We start from the raw sequence: 27,183 nt of genomic DNA on the forward strand, positions 1-27,183 counted from the left end.
GTCCCAAGTTTTGTCAAGAACATTAACTTATAGTTCCAAGAAGTTCAATGAACTTCATGTAGGATAAAATTTAAGAAAAAATCAGAGCTAGACACCTTGTAGCAACATTGTAGAAGATAAAAACTTGGGGATTTGGAATGTTTTGATTAAATTGGTGGTCACATGACTTATATACATATCTCCAAACTCCTCAACCTGTACAATTAAAATGAGTGAATTTTATTTTTTTAAACTATATTGAAATAAAACTATGGAAAAAATACATGTGTAATACACACACTCAAACATATATGTATATATATATATCACAAATATCTATCTCATAGTTAATATTTTATCAAAAGAAAACGGATAGTTTAACATTAAATCCATTATTTTAAGTCACTATATTAAGAAGTTACAGGAGAAAACCATATGATCATCTCAATAGATACAGAAAGAGTATCTGATAAAATTCAACCATGGTTCATGATAATCTTGTTTAGTAAACCATGCATAAAAGAGGGTTTCATTATCCTGAGAAAACATATTCTCAAAACCCACAGCAAATATTTTAAATCATGAAGCTTGAGAAACATTCAAATTCACTGTTATTATTAATCTTAGTCTCAATTCAAAATTTTACTGGAGGTCCTAGCTAGTGAAATGAGACAAGAAAAGTAAAAGAAACATGTAATAATTAAAATGGAAGTTATGTGGTTTTCCTTATGGGAAAAAATGGATCTCAATAGTACAGTACAATTTTCATAAAAGGAAATTCCAGATGGACTGAAGACTTTAATGTGCAAGACTACAGATCTCATAAATCAGTTCTGTTATACCACAACATATGTGTTCCTAAAAACCACCCCACAATGCAAAATCTCACAATTAAAAGTATAGGACTTAGGGAGAAATGGGATGGAAAGGCAATACTCAAAAACTGACAAAAAAAAAAAAAAAAGGAAAAAACTGGAAGCATAGTTTTTCCTGTGTCAAATAGTTACAAAATACATAAATACTACAATAAATGTGGAACTTTACCTTGAAATGGATAGGTTGCTTGTGAAATGGACATCAGAAGAGTTCCACTGATGAGTTATTGTGAAGTAGGTTATCTGAAATTTCATGGAAAGTTGTAACACCAAGCATGGATAGGTGTGGCATGTAGCATACCTGTGAACTGAGGTAGCTGGTAGATGTTTGAGGTACGCGTGTGTGTATATTATGTGTATTCCAACACAGCTTGATTTAACTGCATGTCTTTCTCTGCATTCACCTAGTGTTTTTGCTGACAAAATTGCCATAAGCAAATTGGAGTTTTGTGTTATGCTCATATTTTTTCTAATTATACCAATTGTCTTGGAACAAATTTGCATATTCAAAACAAATACTATAGCCAAGCCGACTGTATAAGAAATAGGATAGTATATTTTTTTAGCATTGTGGTAGGGAAAAAATTTCCTAAATAAGGCAAAAGAAGTTTGAAGTATAAGGCATGGGTGAATTTGACTATTATTATTCAATAATAATAATAATAATAATAAACTTTACATATAGCAGAAATGATACAAAAATGAAGTAAAAAGATAAGCTATTGACTGGCTTAGAGAAAATGATGATAATGATTTTATTTATAAACAACTTCTACAAATCCTTAAGAAAAAGGCAAACAGTCTGAAAGAAAAATAAACAAAGACAATTTACAAAGAAGATAAAACAAATGTCCAATAAGTATAAGAAGAGCTGCTTTGCCCCACTAAAAAGAAGGGAGCTAAAAACTAATTCAACAACAGGCTACTATCTACATACCAGTTTGGCAAGAACAAAGAAGCTTGATAGCACCAAACTTTGGCAAGAATGTGGAGAAACAGGAACTTTATAGTTTATGATGAAAACAAGAACTGATATAACTGCTTTGGAAAATAATTTGTCAATCTAGTAAAACTGAAGAAGCTGAGTTTACGACTCAGTAGTTCTATCTCCTGGTGTCTACCCTAGAGAATATATGGCATCCGTCTGTAAGAGATGTGATTGAGGATGGCCAAAGTAGGATTGTGGGTAATAGCAAACACATGGAATAATCTGTCTCTTATTAGGGGAATGTATAAAGTATTGTTTATTGAAATTATGGGAAAATATAGAGCAATTAAAATTGTGACCTAGATTTGCAGGTATTAGCATGAATAAATTGCACAAAGAAACATGTTAAGTGCAAAATATATGTAAATATTATATATGCCATGATACTACTCATGGCAAATGCTGGAGAAACAAACTACTCATATGCATGTATTATTGATACATGCATCTGTATTAGCACATTTGCAACGGGATGATACATACCAGTTTCAGAGTAGTTGTTAACCTTGTCAAGGAGGGAAGTGGAGTGGGGTCAGATGTTCCTGAAACATTTTATCTTAGTTTTTAAAAAGGAGAGAGTCATTTGATGCAAATATAATGGATTCATTGGTGAATCCATGGATATAGGTCATGTATTACTTTCTGCATTTTTGTATATTTGAAACTTTTTAACAAATGGATGAGTGCCTTATTTTATGCTAGGCAATTTTACTAAGTGAAAAACAAAATATATGACACAAAAATAGACACTCAGATCAATGGAACAGAACAGAGAACCCAGAAATGGACCCACAAACGTATGGCCAACTAATCTTTGACAAAGCAAGAAAGAGTATCCAATGGAATAAAGACAGTCTCTTCAGCAAGTGGTGCTGGGAAAACTGGACAGAGACATGCAGAAGAATGAACCTGGACCACTTTCTTACACCATACACAAAAATAAACTCAAAATGGATGAAAGACCTCAATGTAGGACAGGAAGCCATCAAAATCCTCAAGGAGAAAGCAGGCAAAAACCTCTTTGATCTTGGCCGCAGCAACTTCTTACTCAACACGTCTCTGGAGGCAAGGCAAACAAAAGCAAAAGTGAACTATTGAGACCTCATCAAAATAAAAGCTTCTGCACAGCGAAGGAAACCATCAGCAAAACTAAAAGGCAACCAACAGAATGGGAGAAGGTATTTGCAAATGACATATCAGATAAAGGGTTAGTATCCAAAATCTATAAAGAACATATCAAGTTCAACACCCCAAAAACAAATAATCCAGTGAAGAAATGGGCAAAAGACATGAATAGACACTTCTCCAAAGAAGACATCCAGATGACCAACCGACACATGAAAAAAATGCTCAACATCACTCATCATCAGGGAAATACAAATCAAAACCACAATGAGATACCACCTCACACCTGTCAGAATGGCTAACATTAACAACTCAGGCAACAACAGATGTTGGGGAGGATGCGGAGAAAGAGGATCTCTTTTGCATTGTTGGTGGGAATGCAAGCTGGTGCAGCCAATCTGGAAAACAGTATGGAGGTTCGTCAAAAAATTAAAACTAGAACTACCCAGGACCCAGCAATTGCACTATTAGGTGTTCATCCAAGGGATACAGGTGTGCCGTTTCGAAGGGACACATGCACCCCCATGTTTATAACAGCACTATCAACAATAGCCAAAGTATGGAAAGAGCCCAAATGTCCATCGATGGATGAATGGATAAAGAAGATGTGGTATATCTACACAATGGAGTCTTACTCGGCAATCAAAAAGAATGAGATCTTGCCATTTGCAGCTACGTGGATAGAACTAGTGAAATTAGTCAGTCAGAGAAAGACAAATGTCATATGACTTCACTCATATGAAGACTTTAAGACACAGAACAGACGAACACAAGGAAAGGGAAGCAAAAATAATATAAAGACAGGAGGGGGACAAAACAGAAGAGACTCTTAAATATGGAGAACAAACAGAGGGTTACTGGAGGGATTGTGGGAGGAGGAATGGGCTAAGTGAGTAAATCATTGTTGCACTATATGCTAACTAATTTGGATGTAAATTTAAAAGATAATGAAATAAAATAATAAAAAGAAGGAAAACAAAATATAAAGATGTGAGTGGACAGAGAAATCATACATTGACACATACATAGAAACGTTTTGTTGGAAGTGTGTTTATGCTGCCTGGGGAGTTCTGCAGCGTAATGAGTGAGTGTGAACAGCCCTCTTACCCTGCCTCTGTCAACAAAGATATCTAAACCTGAACCCAGTGCTTGTATCTGGGGAGGCAGTGAAGTGAACAAAGTCACTTTTTTCTATTTAAATCCCATGTGCAGGCTTTCTTCCTTTAGGACCTTGGCCAGCAGTGTGCTCATGGAATGGACAGTGGGCCTGCCTGGGGCCCCCCATGGACAGCAAGATGCAAGCACAGCTGTGTCTGAAAATACCTTGGTTTGGGAAATGGAAATCTGGGATGCAGGGCAATGAGGCAGTTTATATTGAAGCCAGGAAGCTCTAAATTTCCTAACATAAAGACAACCCCGCCTGCAAATGCTGAGAGCCATCCCTTCCTGTTGTAAGCAGGGAAGTCAGAAGGCCTCTGACCACACGTTCTCTTTCTATTGGCCTTAACCCTCTCACAGCTGGATGGGAGGATTCTGGGAAATAGCACATCCCAGACGAGGGATGCTGTGGTGCCAAGGGGTTAACAGGCACTTTGTGTGAAGTTTTAATATTCCACAAATGAAATGTGCATGTGGAATGGGAAAAAAAGAGGAAAAGATTATATTTGTCAGCTGGGCTGCCATATGTTGTTCTGGCCGGAGCACAGCAAAAATGGTGACAATTCTTTCCTGAATGAGAATCTCTGTCAACTCCTGATTTCATGCCTTTCTTTGGACAAGCAGGAGCTTTCTTCATGACTGGGCAGAGTCTGAGATATTTCATATGTGTGGGGGCAATCTATGTCTACCCCTAAAAGGTAGAGCCTTGGCATTGCATGACTTGATTTTCAGGAGGTAGAAAAAGGCAGGAAAATCATAAAATTCATCTGCATATTTTCTTCTCCTTCTTTTTTTAAATGGAATTGGCCCTCAGGGTAAAAACAGTCCTCTGAAAGCACAAATAGCTAGCTGCATGACAAATGGAGAGGAGGTTATATTGGCAGAGATCTGTTAGTTCTTACTAAAAGTCATCATCGGTTTCACAGAGTTGAAACTTTTGTCATACAAAGGGCTTTTCTTATTCATATTCGGTGGGTTATGATGCCTAGGTTAGTAACAAGTGAATGTTTAAGTGTATGTGTTGTAAGAAAAATAAATGAGATTCAGGCTTGGTGTGAGAGGGTGCTTCTTTTCTAGTTATATATTTCTGTCTTAATTTGTGTTTGAAAATGCCACACTGGACAAAATTACTTTTTTTCTTTAAATAATGTTTTATGGATCCTTCTTACTGATTTTCTAAGTAATATGATCTAGGAATTTTGAAAATTATATAAAACATGGAAGAGACAAAAATGTCCCATCATCCCACAATCTAAATATTTTAATATATTTTTCCACACTGTCAATAAATAAGTAAATGTATAAATAAATTTTACAAAATTGACATCACATTGTTAAAGGTTTTGTTGTCAATATAATTCTTAATAGTTCCTTATATTCTATTGAGAGGATGTTCCTTTCATTGTTAACTATTCCCTATTATTGGGCATTTGGTTTCTAAGTTTGTTTTTCTGTCACTGACAAGTGAGACAAATAATCCTTTTTCTTGCATGAATGTTCTTTGCAGAAGATGGCACTGTTTGTTAGAAAAGCAAACAAGGGTACCCTTGATCAGTTAAGGCATAATTTAGAATTTTACAGCAATAGTGCTAACTGAGCTGACATTCTCTGGGGAGGAAGAAGCATTAAGAGAAATGGCTGTGGGTAAAGCCTGGAAAAATGAGGGATGAAAAATGGGGCCAGAATCAGATGGTGGTGAAAACCCCCAGACTCCATACTGAATGGGGAGATAATCTGAAGTAAGAGAGCATCCCTGCAGGAATGAGATTCTTCCTTCTCTCCAGTCCGTATAGGTAGAGTGAGCCCAAGTACAGCAGATCATTTCCTGAAATCTAAGAAGGAAGAGCAGAGAGCAAGTGCCCCAGCCAGGTCTGCACAGAGCCTCTGTTCCTCCCTCCTCTTCCCTCCATACCTTGCTTGGGCTATGAAAGGATGCACAGAACACTGAACACTCAGCATTCCAATCCTAGTGCGAGGAAAAAGAACAGAACACAGATGATACAGAAGACATATCAAAGGGAAATCATTCATGCCATAGCAGAGAAAATAGAAAACAGAAATGAGGACCTAAGCATGGGCCACATGAAAAGGGATAGCAAGGCAGCTAGGGCAAGAGTTCTCCAAAGAGGAGGAGGGAGAGGAGGGAAGAAATGATCACTGAATGCAATCTGGCAAGGAACTAAAAATAATTCTTCATGAGCATTTCCTACTTTAAAACAACCTAATTAGAAAATAAATAGCTCAAAGATGATGATGAAACACAGAATGAGAAGGAAAGGGAAATAGCAGACTTAATAGTTTTAGGATCAACCCAGTATCATTAACGAGCTAATGAAGCAGATAATAAAAGCAGCTACCATTTATTGAGCATTTAGTAAGTTCGACACTGTCCTAAGTGTTATGTATTGATTACTTTCTTTAATACCCATAAAAATACTATGAGTAAGTAGTTTCTTCATTATCAATTGAGGAAACTGAGACTCAGTGTGGTTAAGTCACATAAACTCACTAGAAAGTGGCAGAGGCAAGATTTTAACCCCAGACATATCTATATCACTATGTATGTGTAGTTGGATCAGACTTATTAAAATCCAGTATTTCCTTCCATCCATCCATCCATCCATCCAAGCATCCATCTATCCATCCATCCTTCTATATAAACAGAGATGAAATTCGTAGAATACTAACGATACCTATTTCTGGATGATTTTTTTTTCTTGATACTTTTCTGTACTGATTGAACTTAAGCAATATTTTTATCAACTTTAGAAAATGATTGAATGATGTATTGTAATATAACAACGATAGTAATATCATGATTGTAGTCTTTCTACTCTTATTCCTAAATCATTTATTTAATAATTCACTTCCTTATTTATCTTCCAGTGCTCTAAACATTTTATGTCACTTCCTAAAGAATATTGGAGATTGTGATACAATATTATTTTAATGTTTTAACATTTAAAAATGTGTCAAAACACCAGCCAGATCATATTTTAGTTTTAGACACTTGAACAGAAACTTCTGAACCTGAATCCCACCTACAGTCCAGTGAAAACTATATTCCTTCCCTATATATGTGGTATAATTTGCTTTTTAAGCTTAATTATTGTTTCTCTTCCCCACTAGAATGTAAGTTTTATGAAGGCAGGGAATTTTGTGTGCTTTGTTGTATGCATAACACCTCAAATAGAGCCAAGTATCTAGGATGTATGTGCCATAAATGTTTGTTGAATGAATGAATGAATGAACGAACGAATAGAAATGGACTTTGTTAACAGAAAGTAAAGTGGACTAAGATTCATAGAACTGTTGACTCCTTGAAGGGAACTTCACATTTAAGTACTATTCAACTTGATTTTAATTGTCCATATGACAGTTTTTCACATTTAAATGATAGAATACATTTAAAAAAATACATAGTGAACATGCATTTCAAATACTTACAATATTCCAAAGCCTGTATATCACATCCACACAAACATTCTTCTTAAAAGATTTCCTTTGTGAAAGGACAAAAGCAAATATGCCTGTATATGGGAGGGAAAGTCCTGTTTTTCTGCAGCCATGTGCCAGTAAAAGATGTTCTTGCAGAAGTCCCAGAGTGGCAGGCTTGAGGACCAGGTGTGCTTCACAGAGCTTCCATTTGATTTCATTGCCACATTAAATAAAAAGTTTTTTTTTTAAATTTTGGTTTTCTAGTTTTTCTTGAAAGTTGGCAGAATTGGCTACACTGGATCCGCAGTTTCACATAATAATTGGCTGTTGCTGAGTAGCTATTGCCACTGTTAGACCATAACTCCACAATTTGCCACAGTCCATACCATTCCATAATGTGTTCCTGACCATCTTGTGCCTGGATCACTTGCCCATTTCTGTAGGCACTTGAGTTTGCCATCCATGTTCCATATATGCTCCCCACTTCCCCCATGACTTGTTGCCTCCCTAGAGCTCTGCCCTTCTGCTTTTTCTGTTTTTGACAGAATAGTTCCTTCTCATTATAGGTACAGTTTAAAAGCTCTCCTTAAGTGTTTCCTAAGGAACTGATCTTGTGTCTTTTTTCAGTTTGACTTACCTTGTTGCGTATATTTTTGCCATTTAAACCTGGATTTCAGATTGGGCACAAAAACACTGGACTGCTCCCTCTGCCACACACCATTTTTCTTTCTTTCTCCCCCCTCCTTTTTTTTTAGTAGGCTTCATGCCCAGTGAGGGCCCAATGCGGGCCTTGAACTCAAGAACCTGAGATCAAGACCTGAGCCAAGATTAAGGGTTGGATGCTTAACTGAGCCACCCAGGCACCTCTCTGCCACAAACCTTTGCCATGCCCTTGTAATCTTGCATGCATGGCTTATGTCCTATCTCAGCCAATAATCTTTTATGTTAGAATTGGAGGAAAAAACTAAAAGGAGAAGTGGGAATGAGAAAAGGAGAAATAGGAAGGGACATTCTGGATGAGTTTATCATAACTCCTAAGTGGGGGAAATTGAATTAAAGGCATTTACAAAAGAATTATTTCACTACTACTTTTTCTCCTTATCTTACCATATATACTTCAATGTTTTAAAAACATTTATTTGTAGAAATATAACAATTTTTAAATACTTCCAAATAATATAAAATATTTAAAAATTATTTTTAAATATTTAAAAATTTTATGAATATATAAGATTTTCCAATATTGTAATTTACTCCTGGCTAAACTTTTGTGGAATACTAAAGGCAGGTAGCAGGAAGAAGCAGAAAAAGTAGAACAGTATAGTCTTGGTCACACTAAAATTAGGTAATCAATAGGGTGATATGTCTCTATTTGTCTGGGATAATCCTAGTTTATTCCTACTGACTTGGCATAATTATTAATAGCATCACTTTTCACTCTCAAAGTGTCCTTGTTTGGATGATAAATTATATAGGCACTCTATTAATCAGGCCCTAAATAATCAAAAGCTATTTGCAATTTAATTGCAGGGACTTAGGGTATTTGTATTGTTTTGGTGGAAAATGGGGATATAGCTACCTAAATTGGAACTTATAAAATATACTAACACTTTTTTAAAGATTTTATATACATGCGCACACACACACACACACACACACACACACAGCACTTCTATAGTACTGCCTTGTATTCTAATTATTTATTTGAATAATTTGAGTAACAATTTAAATAATTTATTCAAGTATTTCCATTAGCCTCCTTAGGAATACTCTTCCACACATGAGAATATACTAATCTTTAATTTCTTTTAATGCCTTGCAAACAGTTTTGTACTTAGTAGACACTCAATAAATATTGGTTCAATGGAATTGGATAAAATGCAATCAAATTAAGTTGTCCCATCAGGGATAATCTGTGTTGGTTTATCTTCTGATCCACAAACTGGGAGGTGCCAGTATGCCACTACAAATTTTACATATTTCACACTAAATAATTTTTTATGCCTCCTCATCCTTGCTACTACTATTTCTTGTAAAGCTCTAGTTGTGTATTGTTACAAAGCATTTCTTTTCTGAAATGGTTAAAAAAAATATGTTCATTAAGGCAAAATGTCCACTGGTGGCCTTGATTTCTTCAGATATATTGGACAGAAATGTTAGCATTTTTTTTTCTGGCCAAGGTTTTGATCAGAAGGACAACAGGGGACCACCAATAGGATGTTGGCCATAACTTGCAACTTTCATTAGTCAAAAATTCAATGAATAATTTTTTGGCCCTATACGGATTTCAAGAGACTCAAATAAAAACCACATAGAGGACCAACCTTTGAGAATCTGTGTATTTTGTATTTGAGTACTGAAACTCCTGGCCAACTGGCAAGGCACTGAGCTCTTCTAACAAGTTATAGGGTGGAAATTATTTCTCTTCTCACCCATCTGCTCTAGGAGCCATAGCTCATATTTAGAAGTAGCACTACTTACAGTGAAGAAAAAAAAGACCATCAATGGAAGTTAAAAAAGAAGAATAAAAGGCCATCATTGAAATAACAAAACAAATCCAATGATAAAAAAGAAGACAAATCACTTTGTAATATTCATGCAAAAGTCCTAATTTTTGTGTTATTGCCACCTGGCATAAACAGTCTACAGAGATTCCTGTGCCATCTTTTGAAAAAACGACCAGGCACTTACTTTTAATGGTATGTGAGAGTATTTCTCTGTGATAAGAAAGCAATAGCCCTTCACTAAGTACGTTAGCAGAGGCAAAGGAGTGAGTTGCTCTATAGGGTGGGGGTGGGGGGATTCACCATAAATAGAGGGAAATATTCGAAGAAAAAAAGAGAGCAGAGAGGGTTAGGAAAAAGGATAACAATGAAAACATTTCTCCCTTTTATTTTCTTTCATCAGCTTTGAGCAGCTAAAGGAATCAATCAGGTTTTCTTAGCTGGTTATATTCCTTAATAAGGTAATAAGCCCTTTGCTACTGGCAGGGGGAAATGCCATTTTTAACTCCTGCTACTGTGTTTACAGATGATAAAACTTTTTAATGGTGCAGCCTAGTTCACTTGGGCAGGTAAAGCTAAGCCAGGAAACTTACAATATAACAACTGTGAAGAGCCTGTTATTCAAAAGGAATGCCACATCCCACAGTAAGGCAGCTTCCCCCCCCCTTTTTTCTTTTTTTAATATAAGCAAGACTAATGTAAAGTACTTTTCAGGAATGGTTTCATGTTAAGAACCATATGGAAATACCCTTTACTTATTACTTTGCAATACTAATGCTTTGGGAAACCAATTGTATTCAGTGGTCTAATTAGTGATATGACTTTTTTTTTTACATTTTTATTTTTTAAGTGATATGACTCTTCAAGTACATGTGTTTTCACTTAAGATTGGCCAATTGTTGAATCCTTCATCCTTTCATGGACAGGATATATTGATTTTATCCATGAGAGAAAAGGATACCTAATAAACCTCTGGCCTAGAAGAGAGAAAAATAAATCCAGGTAAAATATCTTGTTTTAAAGAGATTCATCACGGTGCATATACTTTTTATTTCTTGGAATTTTCTCATGAATTTGTCTTCTACCCTTGTGGCAATTGATCTTCAAAAAGTGTTGCTTTTTGTTTTTTACTAGTTAAGGACACCTCTCTCTCTGTCTCGTGTGTGTGTGTGTGTGTGTGTGTGTATCTCTTAATAGGAATGTTCTAAAATGTTTATTTTGCACATGTGAGTCATTCTGCAAGACCCAGACAAAATGTCACCTAATCTGAGGTGTCCCCTGACTCTCTCACAGGATGAATTGCTTTCTCTCATGGGCTCCAGTTTTACCTTATGTGTAAAACTATAGTAGAGTTACCAGAAATGTGTGGAGAAGATCCACATGTGGCCCCTTTTGCCTGGGGGAGTCAGAGAAGGCTTCAGAGAGGTGATATGGAAGCCTGATCTACAAGGAAGTGTGGTATCCCAGGTGGAAAAAGCATACTTTTAGAGTTCAGTGTGGATTAGCCTTTGCCCTCATGCATAGAGAAGAGTCCCCTAAGAGTATCTCCAGCAATTATCTGGCATGTGTAAGTACTTGAATTTTGTTGATGGATATATGATTGAATGAGTGCTGAGCTGAGATGCGCATGTTCCTTTATCATCCAGTCCCTCAAATGGACTCAATTCATTGTGTTTAGATCCTTCATGTATATCAGGAAGCCTCCATGAATCTGGAAGTGCCAAGTGGCTTTAAAGGTATTCAATATCTCTATTTATCTTTCTGCTCTATCCAGAGGCTTTCAATGAGAGATTTTATTTCCATGGGGAGACAAAATTCCATACTTTCTGAAAGGTGCTGCTAATGATCTTGGTGTTCAATATATACTGACTATTCAGATAAGTTGGCATTAGATGTTTTAGAATATCATGTTAAAAAGTAGGATGTGTGGCCCTGTACTTACATGATTTTTATATTTGGTTTCGTCTTGATGAGTTTCAGGGAAAAAAAAAGCAGGAACAATTTCTCTGAATTTTACCACTGTATAAATGACAGAGGGATGATTTTAGTACTTCTCATTGTGACTAGATATCATGAAAGAGCCACATGGTTGTGTTCAAATACCACCGACTATTCTATAGAGGACTTTTAAATATGTCATCTTGTGGACCTTGACCCTGATAATTCGTGCTCCCTTTAATTGGAGACATACCTAGAACTGATAAGATACACTTTTGTTGTCTTTTGCAATGTACCATTCACAGATTTTTTTGAGTGCTTCATATAATCATTATATATTTTTTCATATTCTCTTGATTTCTGTCTATTGCTGAGAAAACACTTTGATTTTCTGAAACATAAAAACAAACGGGGAAAGTAAGAACTCTTCCTTAGGTAACCTCTGAACAGAGGAACTTTGTGCATTATGCAGCCGAGGCCATGCCAAAATGCAATTTGGAGGGTGTCCAGCCCTTCATTGGAAAGTAATGGTTTTCACTGAACTGAGTTATGACCAGCTGTTTACAGACAGTCTGTGACATACTGATAGAGCAGAACACCGTATGTTGCTTTCCAAATCAAATGATACAAGAAGTGTGACAGAGTGGAGAAACATCTGTCATTAGCAATTTTCAGCACGCTTCACTAATTCTGGACAAAATACGAGTAATGAACTTACCGCAGGAAACTTCAAATACTACCACTGCCGAAACAAGGATATAAACAGCAAGTCCTCCTAATGGCTTCTAATTTAATTCATTTGCAGTAAGAAACAAACAAAGTGGGTTATTTGTTTTTGATCATAGGGTAGTAAACACTAATGCTGATCACAAATGCTTATTTTAATCAAAGAATAGGGCTTGTGAAATGCAACTTCCTTCAAGTTCAGATAGAAAGCTTTATGCCTTCTTTAATTGTTGAAACAGGGTGTGTTTCTGTTTTTGCAAGTAGTAGGGTTGGAGAATGCACCGTGACAGGGATGAAATCTTCCCCATGTGGTGTCTGAGTGGCACACTCCGAGCTTGGGGTTGCTAGGGCTCTGACAGATTTGTTGGACCTACAGTGGTATTTACATAACATTAAATGTTCTTAGTCTTTCTACTAAGGAGCTTGTATAGAAGAATGTGTTAGGTCTTTCTCAAGCTGCTTTCCCCCACCACTTCTCATCTTGCTGTTTTTTTTTTTTTCCTGGCTGATAATTTTCATTTTGCGGTCCCACAAATTTTCACAGTTCTGTAACGAGCGCATGGTCCTCATACAGCATCCACATGGTTCTCTACTGGTCGACGTCACACTGTTGATGAGATCTCGCAGCCAAACCATGTGAAGGCTGCAATCTGTGAGCATTTTTCTTTTGTATCTTTGCAATCAATTGAGCTATTAAGCCGTTAGCATTCAAGGCCTACTCAGCTCAGCTTACATGCGTTTATCGCCAATACGGCAAAATTCCTAAATGGACAGAATTGAGTTTGACTTAAAAAGAAAAAAATGGAGAAAGATTGTTATTCTTTATCTGAAGTTTCGACTAATGTTCAGAAAAATGGCAGTGTAAAATGCAGACATGAGATTTTGCCCAATCCGTTGGTGTTCTGCCGATGGGACCTACTTTGGACTGTGTCCCAGAACAAAAAGACTGAACGCCATTCGGAACTGATGACTGTAAAATGAGTGTAGGAGGTCTTTGAGGAGCTTCTTAATTACAAAATTATTCATGATAAAATGGCACTGATCTCAAATTCCCAGTTTCTTGTAAATTTTAGTGTGGAACCACATAAAAATGGTTTATAGCTTTTTAACACCTTAGGTAAACCAGATCCAGCCTCAGAATGTTGTCGGGAAATCATCTCCAAATACCTTTGAATATTTCACTCTTCTTCTTCTTCTTCTTTTTCCTTTTTTTTTTTTTTTAAGGGAATGACATACTGACTTATTTATCTTTTTTTGAGTGATCCCTAAATTATCTTATGGTTGAGAAGAAATATTCTAAGATATGTAAATGCTAAATTGTTCTGGTTTTTATAGACATCTGCATTGAAAAACAAAACAAAGCAAAAATATAGATGCCATTGAAACCCATCATTACGTTTGTGATCTAGATAATAAAGTAAGCAGACCCGAGCAATTCGCTAACACTAACGCTATTCTTTACATAAACAGTAAATGTTTAGATTTTCCTGTTCACTGACTAACAGCACACATATCATAAACACTAAGCTGTTATAGTACGTTTCGTGTGTTGATTCACTTTAACAGTTGTTAGTGTGAAGACAGGAAAAGAAAAGTGGGTGTAATGAGACCATGTGCAGTATGCTGTGAAAACAGAGGCCCTTATTTGGCATAATGGGTTGCACCATAAGGGCCATAAAATTGTGCATGTGTTAGTATCATTTTAATTATTACGGGTGCCACATGTTAAGCAGAATAGCGGAACTACTAAAACAGCTTCAAAATCCTTACTGCTGATCGCTGCATTTAATTACAAATAGGAACATTTGGAGATAGGTCACCATAAAACCCTTCTGTTGTCAAATGAGCTCAAATCTGATTTTTGTAATTATGTTTTTATACCACAGATCCTGTTGAATAACTATAGGGAATAAAATTTTAATAAGTGCTGATTAAATGTAGGTACATCTTGCTTCCTAAGAATATTTATGAATGCTTATCACACTTAAATCAAGGTACCATCACTATTTTCCTGTGGACAGTGCTTTGATCATTCAACCTTAATGCAAATAAGCTGAATAAATTTATGTGCCATGAAATATTGTTTTTTTTTTCATTGAAGCATAAAAGCTCTGGATTTCAATTATTCATTCTGTTTGTGAACACTGTGTACTGTACTGTTATTCTCCAGAACCAAAGTGTTTTCTTTATCCCACTACATGTCAGACTCAGTGGGATCTTGTAATTAACTTTCCTAAGGCAGGGTTTTATGGAGGAAGATGACAACTTATGTCGAGCTTTGGTTCCCTACTAGAATAAATATGGTGAGGGATGGTAAGTTTACTTTTTTAATCTGTCTTTTCTTTGGAATTATTTATTTTTTTGTTTTCTGGTTACTTGGGCTATAAAAATCTTGAACACATTGTGTTCACCAAAAGAAACTGTTCTTTGGGGTGCCTCATATGTGTCATATCCCTGTTTTTTTGAAAAATGGTTTTGAAACCTTGCATGATGGTTAGGCCTCCTACCTCTTTTGAACATGAAATTATCACTGTGTTTCCAATATAGATGAGATATGTAGGATGAACTGAAGAAGGAATTGCTAATGGGTAATGGCACATGAAAGTCATGAGTTATTACAAGGAACAAGGCCAGACACAGAGCTGGCATATTCTTATATTGCTATCCTTTAATGTTGGTGTGTGATCTCACAGATATTAAAACAGGTACACTTATAAACTATCCATGTGGACACATAAATTTGTGGTCTTTATAAGCTCGGAAGGCATAAAATACTTCTTACTCTATAAAACAGAGAAGTTTTATCCTTTTGATCAATAACATTTCTTTAGAACATTCAAATCCCCTTGTATTTTCCAGAAGATCATTGTTGGAAAAGTTACTCATTGAATTTGTAGAAAAGAATCTTGCTTTACAGCAAAGATATTTTTGAGGATCACTAGAGAGTTCCATTTGCAAAACTTCCCAGATTATTGGTTGATCCATATTTTAGATAGCCGTTTTAATCTCCAAGTGGCTCTGCAGTCTAATCATTCAAAGAATAGTACATGTTTTCTAATCCATATCTCCATATCTGCTGTTTCAGATAAATGATATGGCCTGGAAGAGACATACACTACTATGAGACAGATGCCACCCCCATTGGCGGTTGTGTATCACTTCCTGAATACATCATTCTGATGCAGTACTTGGAAACAGGCTTCAAGGCTGCAAATCATAGACTGAGGGACAAATAGTGCTTCTCTTTGAGGTAAAAAATACAATATATGTATATATGGTCCTAAGGTTTCTGGGTTGGTCCCTACTTGAGATTTGCTACTTCCCCAGTGCTGGGTGTTTATCATTTGGATCTATAGTCTCTTAGTAATTGTCATTTTCAAGTGACGGAGGCGGGGACTCAACCAATACCAAAGGAAAAAGTTGCAAAGTTATGCCTCTATCATTTGAAAGCATCATTTGGCAGGGTCAGCTTATTTCTTCAGCTCAGTTCTGATAAACTAGACATCTCTAAAACTTAGGTGGCCATCTAGCACTGTTTTGAACTCTAGTAGTGATATACTTTAGGAGGTGCTAAGTGTTAGCTGGAATTATGTCCCTTTATGAGCAAATTAATTGTAGAAAAATCTGAGAATCATTGAAATAACTCATAGGAATAGATTGGGAGAAAAACCCTGCAGATGCAAGAATCATTTACTGGGAGTAATCTTTAGCACAGTAATTCTATTAATTTATGTCCCTATAACCAAAGTGCAGGTTTTGTAATCAATCAGAATAAAAGAAGGGGTAAGCAGAGATGAATGACAGATTGGAAAGAGAGAGGGAATTTCTCATTTTCCAAATTATGGAATAGAACAGATACTTTCTTGGATTGATACATATTTTCTGGTCTTCCTGGTTCTTCAACTCCCTGAAGGCAAGCTAATCATTTGATGAGCTAATCATCTATATCTCCAGCACTGTGCACATTCCTAGTGTCAAAGGAATAAAAGGAACTTAGAGCTGGAAAGAGGTGACAGGTAAGTCAAACCCTTCGTTTACAAGCAAGGGTATTTTTTCTAAATACTAATACAGTAAAGATCTAGTGGTGGCCATGAGTGCCTAGCAGTCCCATCGGATGCTTGCTGAGAGCAGAGTGCCAATCAACCCACTCACTGCTGTATATCCCACCACCCCACACAGTGCTGAGCAAGAGAAGTTTCTTAGTGAGTGTCTGTTAGCTAAAAATTTCTGGATTATTTTACAAAATTGTCTAAAGAAAAATTTGTGATCAATCTTTGTTAAAAGCTAAATATTAGAAAAGAGGATCATGTTGACATCCTGCTCTAATGGACAGGTTTTATCACAACCATCAATTGTAGATAAGTAACTCAGAAACTGAAACCAGCCAATACTGCCCTTTACTTCTACCTGACCCACTCTGAGTTCTCAAAAATTTTTTACTGGAAATTTTTCTATGACTCCTTTGAGAAAAATTGATAATTCACTCCTACCACAGAAGGACTAATAAGGAGCATTGAGAATTTTAAGAGAATTATTGTCTCATAATTATTTCCTTCATGCCTTTGGGGGTCAATAGATCTAAGTACAAGAGGAGAATCTGTTTAGTAGAATCACTTGTTTCATGAAGTACCTGGTATCTCTATATTTCTAATGGGAAAGTTTGTATTTTCATTTTGTTGTTTTATTTTTATTTTATTTTTTAAATTTACTTATTTATTTTTGAGAGAGAGAAAGAGAGAGAGAGAGAGCAAGTGTGTGCACATGAGCGGGGGAGGGGCAGAGAGACAGGGAGAGAGAGAATCCCAAGCAGGCTCCACACCATCAGCACAGAGCCTGATGTGGGGTTCGATACTATGAACCATGAGATCATGACCTGAGCTGAAATCAAGAGTCGGATATTTAACTGACTGAGCCACCCAGGAGCCCCACATTTTGTTGCTTTTTTTTAGGGGACATAACTATTGGTGAACTTAGTCAAAGAGTTTATTAGTCAGTTAATAGGGATGTCTTAGACACCTACCATTTCTTGTCTCTCTGGCTGTACTGAGGCTGGTAATACTAGTGGAGAGGCAACAGGCAAATGGCATCATGGTTCCTGGCTCACTTTCCATCCTGGTGTGCAGAGTTCATTTGGAAATCTTTCACAGGTAAAACAGCTCACATGCTGAGTTTCGTAAGACTTGTAGACTACATTATGACCATTTCATACAGTGTCTCAGTTTTTACTATTATGAAATTTCACTGGTTTAATTTTTAATTGCGAAATTTGGTTCTCTTTACCTTACATGGCTTTCTTAAACTCATAAATGATGATAACTAGTTTCATTTTCCTGAGATACGTGTCTACTCATGTATCATAAAGTACGTTAAAACATTTTCCCAAGCTAAGCTGGGGAAGAAAATGTCACTCCTGTTGAGAAATTTGAAAGAAACATTATCTAGAAGCAAGTCTTATAGTGATTGTGCCATGAGGCTTATTCCATTCATTTGTTGGCCACATATGTCCCAAGGCTATATGTTTCCATATGCCATTTCTTAAACTTTATGTACAAATTCTAAATTAGAGGTGAAACTATTCTTATTAATATTTGGCATCGATAATTATTTAAATGTTTAACAGCAAATATAAGCAAATATCTAGTCAAGGATGTTCCTATCTAGTCAAGGATGTGTATTTTATGTATACACATACACACACAATTCTTTTAGTTTCCCATCCAAACTATAATTTACATCAAAAACATCTTGTAAATACAGAGATTAAAGATGTATAATTATGACAACTTTTACTAAAGAGAATAAAGCTACTCAGAAGATTTGGCTTATTATATTTTCCTTTTACTGACCTTTTAGGATAGGGACAAATGAAAAGGAAACAAACTGACACTGGGAATTTTAAGAACAACTTCTAGAAGATGTCTTGGGTTAGTACCCATTAGACCTTCTTCTTTTTTTAATTAAAAAAATTTTTATTTATTTATTTTTGGGAGAGAGAGACAAAGAGAGTGAGCAGCAGAGGGGCAAAGAGAGAGAGAGAGAGGGAGAGAGAGAATCTCAAGCAGGCTCCACACTGACAGCACAGATCGTGATGTGGGGCTCAAACTCACAAACTGTGAGATCATGATCTGAGCCAAAACCAAGAGTCAAAAGCTTAATCAACTCAGTCTCCCAGTGGCCCAGCCCATTCAGACCTTCTAAGTTTGCATCCCCATATGGAAGAAGCCTCCCCAATGCACTCCCCTGTGCCCTGTCACTTTCTGTCACCCCCACGATCAGCTCCCATATCTCATATATTCTTCTATTGTTCCTCTTACACTTCTTAGCTCACTTTTCCATCCCAGGATTGGGGGTGGACTATCATTAACTCATTCTTCTTCCTCCCAGCCTCTTTCTTCCCATCTTGCATCCCCAGGGCCTGGCCTGTGCAGAGTCTAGATTTTCACTCAATAAATCTGTCAGATTGAACTGAGTTCCAGATGTTGAGCAAGTTGGGCATTCCTGAAAGCATTAAGCACTAAGAGTGAGCTGGTTTTCACTAGGCTGAACTTTCTGGTTAACTAAAAATTAATGAGAGGTTTGATGTGTATATTTTAGCCCTTCTTAAAAAATGTTCCTGCTGAATTAGGGAAAGTATAATCAACCTGTCAGCTCTTCTACTGAGCATGAGTGGATTTCTTTTAGGTCCAGATTCACATTAGATTCACTTTTGAATATGCAACACAACACAGTCTGGTACATCTCAGGGGCTCAGTGATTATTTGTGGAATGAAAGAGTTGCTTATTTATATTTTCCTATAACATATTTATTGAATGCCTACATTTTTCTGGGTTTTTAACAAACAGGATTGGTAAAATTATTTCTGGATGGTTCTCAAAGAGAAAATTCAGTTCGTTGGAACCATACACACACTGGCTTTCAGTTTCCTTGGTATCATAGTAATTATGGCTTAAAGTAAAGATTGAGATTTTTGACCAGGAATACTTACTTCAAGGAAGATGTAGGTAGAAAGCATCTTGAGGACAGGGACTTCAGATGCTGAGTTCATACACCAACTTTCAACAAACAGAATATAGATGGGGATCAGAAATGTAAACACGCTTCGAAGACAGAGTGGAAATTTTAAGTTGACCCTGGGTTCGAATATAGTTGTATATGTAGCGGACTTCTTTTAATTATAAAAATCACACTGAACTAAAAAGATGTTGAGGCTCTGATTTAATTTTGCACTCCTTCACGTTTCCTCAAACCTTCATATTGTTTGACAGTATGTTGCATGACTGTTGCCTGTAAGTGTGAAAAGTCAAGATGAGAGTTCACAGCAGGTTGATGGCCTGGAGATGAGAAGTCTGTCTGAGGACATTTCAAAGTTGTAAAGGTATTATTCTCACATGGAGTTATTTCTCAGTGGGTGTGAACAACAGCTACTCATCAAGCTGGTGTAGTGTGAAATAGAGTTTCCTGAAAAATGATGTGCAGACATATGCAGAAAGCCACATGCTTAGTACATGCACAGACTGCACGCTTAAATTCCAAGTGTTCGAATATTCGCCATGAGATGAGCTAGAAATGCAAAAGTCCCCATCATAAGTAGCTGGGGAGAAACACAGCTTGCAGTCACCATCGATTCATTGGGTTTCAGGCACGCACATGTTGAAGGACAGAAAGTGAACAGTGCAGCTGCAGTGGAGAAGGAATGTGTGAGGAAACAGGAGGGATCTGGTGTTATGCAAGACATCAGGAGTCTTCCTATATAGTGCTTGAAGACCTACCACTGCCACGAAAGCAATTTTGTTCATCTTGTAGTGCGTTGTGTCACAATATGGGGGGAACAATTACGTTTTGTTAATCTCCACTGCTGAATGAAGAGATTCGCATGCAGAGGTACACCCATGCTCATTGTGCTGAGTGTCTGCTGAAGAAGTATCTGTCCACGTTCATACATGGCTCCTCAGGGCCAGTGCGTTATTTGTGTGTTAGATGTGCCTGTACCTTTTCTCCAAATGGCTCAGCGCTGTATACAGATCTTTACATGAGTATTTTTCTTAACTGCATGGGTCTGCTCATGACTTCTGACAACCATGCAGTAAGGAGGGAGGCAGTTTGGGGAATGAAGAGCATGATTTTGAATAAGACAGAAATCATGCACATATACCTGGAACGGGGGGGGGGTGTGCAGAAAAAAACATCCAAGTGTTTATGTATGCATTTATTTTTACCCCACATGTTTAAAAAAGTATTCAAAGTGGTTTACCAAAAAAAAAGTATGTATGTCATAAGGCCTATGAAAATATAAACAAAATAAAAATTTTGAAAGAGAGGTAGGCTCAAATATGCTAACTCTGAGGGTTAATGAGAATAAGAATGAGTCATTTCACTACACAGATGGAGGTTTACTTATGTGGTTTGGTTGGCAGGTGTGCTGACTCCGTGGTGTTAATCTTCAGGTTCATTGTGTGGGAGGCCCTAGTGAATTCTCTCCTTCAGTTAGAAAAGACACAGATAAAGAGATGCAACTTGCTATGAATCCTAAAACTGGGCAGGTTGGGGGTCAGATATTGTTTCATATTCCAGAATTGTTGCTTGCTACTCTGTGGGGTTTGATTGTCATGCATCAAGGGGTGGCTGACCAAAGAAATACATACCAGGGCAAATTTTTTCTCATTCTCTTTGGCATTAGTTTATTTTTTTTTAAATAGCTTTTAAATTATTGAAGTAACACATGTTCCTTGCATAATCCCAAACAAAAGTATAAAGATGAAAATAAAGATCTTCTCTAAACCAATTACTCAGCAACAACCCTGTTATTTTGAGGGTGCGTTTTCCTGTGCTTTGGTTTACTCGTGCATAAACACATCTCTTTAATCAGAGCCTGAGGGTCCTCCTTGACTCTAATTTTTCACACACCCAATGTCCAATGTATTAGAGAATCCTGTTTTCCTGACCTTCACTGTTTGTAGACTTTAGGTTCTTTTCCCCACTGTCCCTGCTGGTAGTACCTGCTCTAAGTCATGATAACCCTCCCCTGGCACATCCTCGTCTCTTCCTCCCACAGTCCTGCTGGTCTCTTTCCAACCCTGAGTCAGAGCGATCTTTTGAAGATGTAAGTCAAATCCTGTCCCTCCTATGTTCAAAAATCTCCAGTGGCTTTCTAATTTACATTGAGAAAAAGTCCAAATTCTGCATTATCATAGCCTACAAGGTCCTACACTCTCTGGTCTACTCTATCCATCCCCAGATGGCATTCTGTTGTATTTTCATTATTGGTTACATAGTACTCCAGTTAACTATTGTCAACTCACTGCCTATTGATTAATATCATCATTTCTATTTTTTTCCTGCTATAAACAAGGTTGAAGCAAACATAATGGTATGCACGTGATTACACAATTGTGCAATTTTGCATTCATCATACCGTGTTGCCAGACTTCCTCTGCAGAGATATTATACCAATTACTCTGCCATCGACCTGCTTCTTTCAGAAGCGGACTCTGGTTATGGTTCAGCCTCTGTGGCGGCCAGAGCCTAGTAAGCAAGCCCTGGAATTTTGCATCCGAATTCCTATTTTGATGGTGGTGAGATTTTGAACTACTGTTGGCATCGAATTCAGTGCCAGTCTTCTTGCTTTGCCTTGTCAAATTGGACAGGGAGACGGCTGTCTTGCAAAAGTGGAATTGTCACTAATTGGCCACAGAGGAAAGATTCAAAATCTTGCCAAAAGTCTCCTGTATTCTAAGGGAATAAAATCCTCCACATAACTTTCCCTCTCATTAAAAGAAACAAACCCAATATGAAAAGCACTTTGTAAACTAGAAAGCATTGTATAAATGCAAGGCATTGCTGTTATTCTTGTTGAGATGCTGCTGCTGTTGGCCCTGTGTGAGGAATACTGCTGGAGCTCACTGAATGCACGCATAGGGAGGCCTGTCTGTCCAGACTTCCCTTTTTACCAGCTTGTTACGTCCTGTTAGAAATGTCAAGGAAGAAGCAACAGTAAATAACTTTTGACTCCACTTTGGCTTTTTCATTTAGATTAAAGCAGAGTACTTCAGGTGCAGTCTACATACAAAATGAACACTCCTTAAAATGTTTTGTCACTTGTAATGTTTGGGATTCAAGTTGGTTTTCTTTATTATGACAAAATGAATTTAGCAAGAGTTAAACACTGCTTCATACTGAAACTGACAGCTACTTATTTTTGTCCACTGCGTGGACACTGTGAAAAAATTAATGGTCTGTGAGAAAAGAGTTCAATCATTAATTCTTGTTCCAAAGTAGCATGTATTCCATAGTATTTTATTAAGAACATTACATGTAATTTATAAAAATCAAGCCAGATGATATTCTCCTGAACATTTCAGAGAACCGGATTTTAACAAATCTATTTCTATTTAAATTTAAAAGAATGCAAATATGTTTACAAGTCTAGAAATATGTATGTTGGAGTTTAAAATGTGAGTGAATAAATTTTCAGGAGTTAAACCACTTATTTTTAGAATTTAAAGTAGGTTTTAATTTTAGATTTTCCTAAAATGAAACAAAAAAAAGACAAATGCTGCCTTCTATAAGATGTCAGAGTTTAGGGGAATAGCTAATCTTTGAATTATTCACTGGGATAAATAATTTCTATTAATATATAAATTCCTTGTGTTTGTCTTATTTTAAAAGAATTTTTATGGCAACTCTAACTGTGACATCGGATATTTCTTGGCCACACTTGGCAGGACATCAAGTCCTGTCCATTCTTTTTATTTTTTTTCCTGTCATCTATTCTTTTTAAAAAATTTTATTTATTCAAGTTAGTTAACATACCGTGTAGTATTAGTTTCAGGAGTAGAACCCAGTAGTCCATCACTTACATATAATACCCAGCACTCATCCCAATAAGTGCCCTCCTTAATGTCCATCACCTGTTTAGCCCATCCTGTCACCCACCTCCCCCAGAATCCATTCTGTTAAATTTCCCAAGGATTGAAACTGGAAAAGGAAGGGAAGCCAAATATAAGTGGAAAATATTGAAAGAATAACCATGCTGTTTGTTTTGGATTAATAATCCATATTCTTAGTCCAATATTTGTAATTTTAGTAACATGCAAGATAGCTAAAAATCCCTCTTCTCATTGCTTCCTTGTCAAAATTTTGTATGCAGTCATAAATTACCTTAATTTGGATAATTTTATGAAAGGGTAGTTTAAAAAGTTCATTTGATATTTTAGATTCAAATAAAATAAAACTTCAGTTTTATTTTGTGAATCTTTAGATATCAGCAGAAACTTTAACCTATTCTGACTTTCTGCCAAGCAAGCCTATATCCTGATTAAACTCAACAGTTCATCCTGCCTTACCTTAACCAGGGTAGCTGAACAGTAATGGAGAAAATGACACCATCAGGATAGTTGAAACTCATTTTATGACCACGAATATCAACGAGGCTCTCAGAACTGTCAGACATTATAGTTCCTAAGAAGCCTAATAAAACAATGACCTACCTCTTGTCAAAGCCAATGTTCAGTAGTCTCTCATTCATTCAACAGCAAATGTTTGCCTCTCTTCTTGGACCACATTCTTAATCCAGAGCTAGGACACCACATATGCCTGTTCCTTTTTTCCTACCTCACTTCCTCTTCACTTACTCTGCATCTTTTACTGGTGCTTTATTCTCGATCAACATATTGGCAGGCCCTAGCATTTTCTCTTCAGCTCTTACATTTTCTCTACATTCACTCTTTTCTAGGCAAATTCATTTAATTTCATGGCTTTTTTTGTCAACATTCTGATGGTTCTCAAGAGGAGACAACGGATTCAAGAGCCAACTCCCAGTTCCTCTCCTGTGAGCTCTAAACTCATCTAGTCCACAGCCCATTTTGCATCCTCATTCAGATGTCCAGTGATTCCTCAGTCTTAACAAGGCTGAAACCTCTACAGTCAAATATACTCTTTTGCCCAGGCCTTCTCCACCTCCATGTTCATCCAGCTGCTCAGGCTCGACACTTAGCAATCGTTCTTGATTAATTTATTTTTTTCACCCTTTACTCTAGTAGCTTGGGTGATTCATTTTAACTCTTCTATAATTTCACTGCTGCAACACTGTCCAAGCTGCTGCATCACTCACCTATATTATCGAAATATCTTCCTAAATTGCTCTTCATCTTCTACCTGTTCCCACAAAATCCTTCCACCTTATAGTAGCCAGATTGATCATTCTAAAGTATAAAGCAAATTATGTCAACTGCTTAAAATTGTCTGATGTTTTACTGTTGTAGCAGAATCAGTCTCAAACTCCTTCAAGGTCCCATGTGATCTGCCACTTGCTCATGTGTCTGACCTCACCTTTCCCCACCCCCATGTTTAACTGACCACAGTCACTGCTGTCGGCTTCATCTTCTTTGCACCCATGCAGATCATGCCTGCTATAGGGTCTTTCTTTGATGTGTCTTCTACTTGGAATGTGGGTACAAAGGCTCCATCTATTCCCAGTTCCATTCTCAACTCAAGTTTCCCTTCCTCTGAGAGGCCTTCCCCTTCCACCTTGGCAAGAGAAGCTCCCTCCCTGTCACCATCTGTAGCATCACCTTCTTTTATTTTCATCGTGGCACTTCCCAATGGTATCTGAAGTTTCATGTTTGTTATGTGTTTAGTCATCTTCTCCATTTTAGTAGGATATAAGATGAGGAGGGAAAAACTCTAGTCTTGTTCACCACTTTATTCTAAAAGTCTAACATAGGACCAAGAACAATGTATCAAAATATAACTGTGACTAACTATTCCACCTCCTAATTTTACAATCAGAAAACTGAGACCAAGAGAGGTAAAATAACTTGCTCAAGGTCATATCAAGTTAGTAAATAGAGCTATTATTTTAATCTTTTTAATGTTTGTTTATTTTTGAGAGAGAGAGTCAGAGCGTGCGCGGCAGAGGGGCAGAGAGAGAGAGAGGGAGACACAGAATCCGAAGCAGACTCCAGGCTCTGAGCCATCAGCACAGAGCCAGATGTGGGGCTCGAACTCACGAACTGTGAGATCATGACCTGAGCCGAAGTCGGACGCTCAACCGACTGAGCCACCCAAGCGCCCCAATAGAGCTATTATTTAAACACATAAATAAATTTTTGAATTCAGATAGAATTCAGATAGGATAGGGATAGATGCAAAGTGCTATATGTACACTCAGGATGAGGCATTGCTGAACCTGGGCAGGGGAGGAAATGTGTGTTGATGAAGATCTCAGGAAGAGAGGCCATTTGGGCTGCCTTGAGGTTGAGAAAGGTGTCTCAGTCAGGAGATACATCCTGTGCGAAAGCCTTCATGTATGAAGGCATATGGTTCCTCAACGAGTGGCAAGTATTCCTGTGGTTTTTACATAAGAGGGTGACATGATCATAGCTATGTTTAGAGAGTAAGTTTTGTGCCTGAGTAAGAGCTTTTTGAGATGCTAGAAAAGACAAATGCTTGTGAACTTTATTCTTATGTGTGATGACGAAGTTTTAGAGCCTTCATAGAAAGCACTGGTCACCTTGTAGGCGTAAAGGAGAAACATGCAAGTGGCATCTTGTTAGTTGGGTAGGATGAGGAGGGACTTTGTTCTCAAGGCGGTGTTCTTCTAGCTGCTCTGAATATGTATCTCCACCATTTTGGAATCTCTCTTCATAGGAATAAAGAGTCACCTTATCTTTGACCGGATATTGCATTTCAAGGCAGGGCTGCCAAAGAGTACAGGCCAGGCAAATCCTGTTGGATTTATAGTCTGGGCAATTTTGGTCTGGGCCAGCCCCCACCATGCCCAGGTGGGGCACTCTTTTCATATTCCTGACCTGCCTTCTGTAAGCACTCATGTGGCGACTGTCTTCCAGGCCAACATACTGAATGTATTTCTCCCTTTCTCCATAATTTAATGTTCATCTGCCTGTCCAGAGAAATTGGAAAGGAACCCACAAAGAGAGGTCTTCAGAAGTGCTGAGAGATTTCTCTAAGTGCTGATTGGATTCAAGAGACTTACTTTTCCTCTTTGATTCAGGGGGCACCTCATTGTCTTTTATAATCTGGAAGGGGGCTGGGCTGAGAACCTTTGCCAGTTCTTTCTTTCCAAGAACCTGTCATCACTTAACCTCCCTTAATGAGAGTCTGTGTATAAATTTTCCAAATTTTCACTTTTATAAATTCCAACCACAGTGAAAATTATATATTATATATATCATATGCATTCATGTCTTGTTATAGTATTAGCATATTTATTTTTACTTAAGATAATTTGTCATATGTTTTTTGTTATCTTAATTGTTAAATGTTTTTAAAAATCCTCTGTGAAAATCCTACACAAAATATTCTTCTGTCCTACAACATAGTTAATTTACTCAAGAACTTTGAGTCTTTCCTGACTCACAGACTTAAGTATCCCATAAATTTATCCTTTGATTTTGAATATATTTTGGCACAAAAGGAGAATAAGAAATTAGA

The 27,183-nt window shown here is 37.1% G+C and overlaps 1 long non-coding RNA gene across 6 annotated transcripts in view; it reads left to right on the forward strand.

The window, feature by feature from the left end:
* LOC113594681 (uncharacterized) overlaps window positions 1-27,183 on the forward strand; it is a 140,147-nt gene that overhangs the window by 29,956 nt on the left and 83,008 nt on the right. For 5 of the 6 annotated variants that reach the window (XR_008292507.1, XR_008292510.1, XR_008292509.1 and 2 more), the window contains exons 2-3: window positions 15,817-15,981; window positions 16,645-16,747. This is a non-coding gene — a long non-coding RNA (uncharacterized LOC113594681). The remainder of the gene's footprint in view (window positions 1-15,816; window positions 15,982-16,644; window positions 16,748-27,183) is intronic. The other variant, XR_003415101.2, reaches the window with a different exon arrangement.

This window comes from Acinonyx jubatus, chromosome F2 (assembly GCF_027475565.1).
Source record: "Acinonyx jubatus isolate Ajub_Pintada_27869175 chromosome F2, VMU_Ajub_asm_v1.0, whole genome shotgun sequence".
In the NCBI taxonomy this organism is placed as follows: Eukaryota; Metazoa; Chordata; class Mammalia; order Carnivora; family Felidae; genus Acinonyx; species Acinonyx jubatus.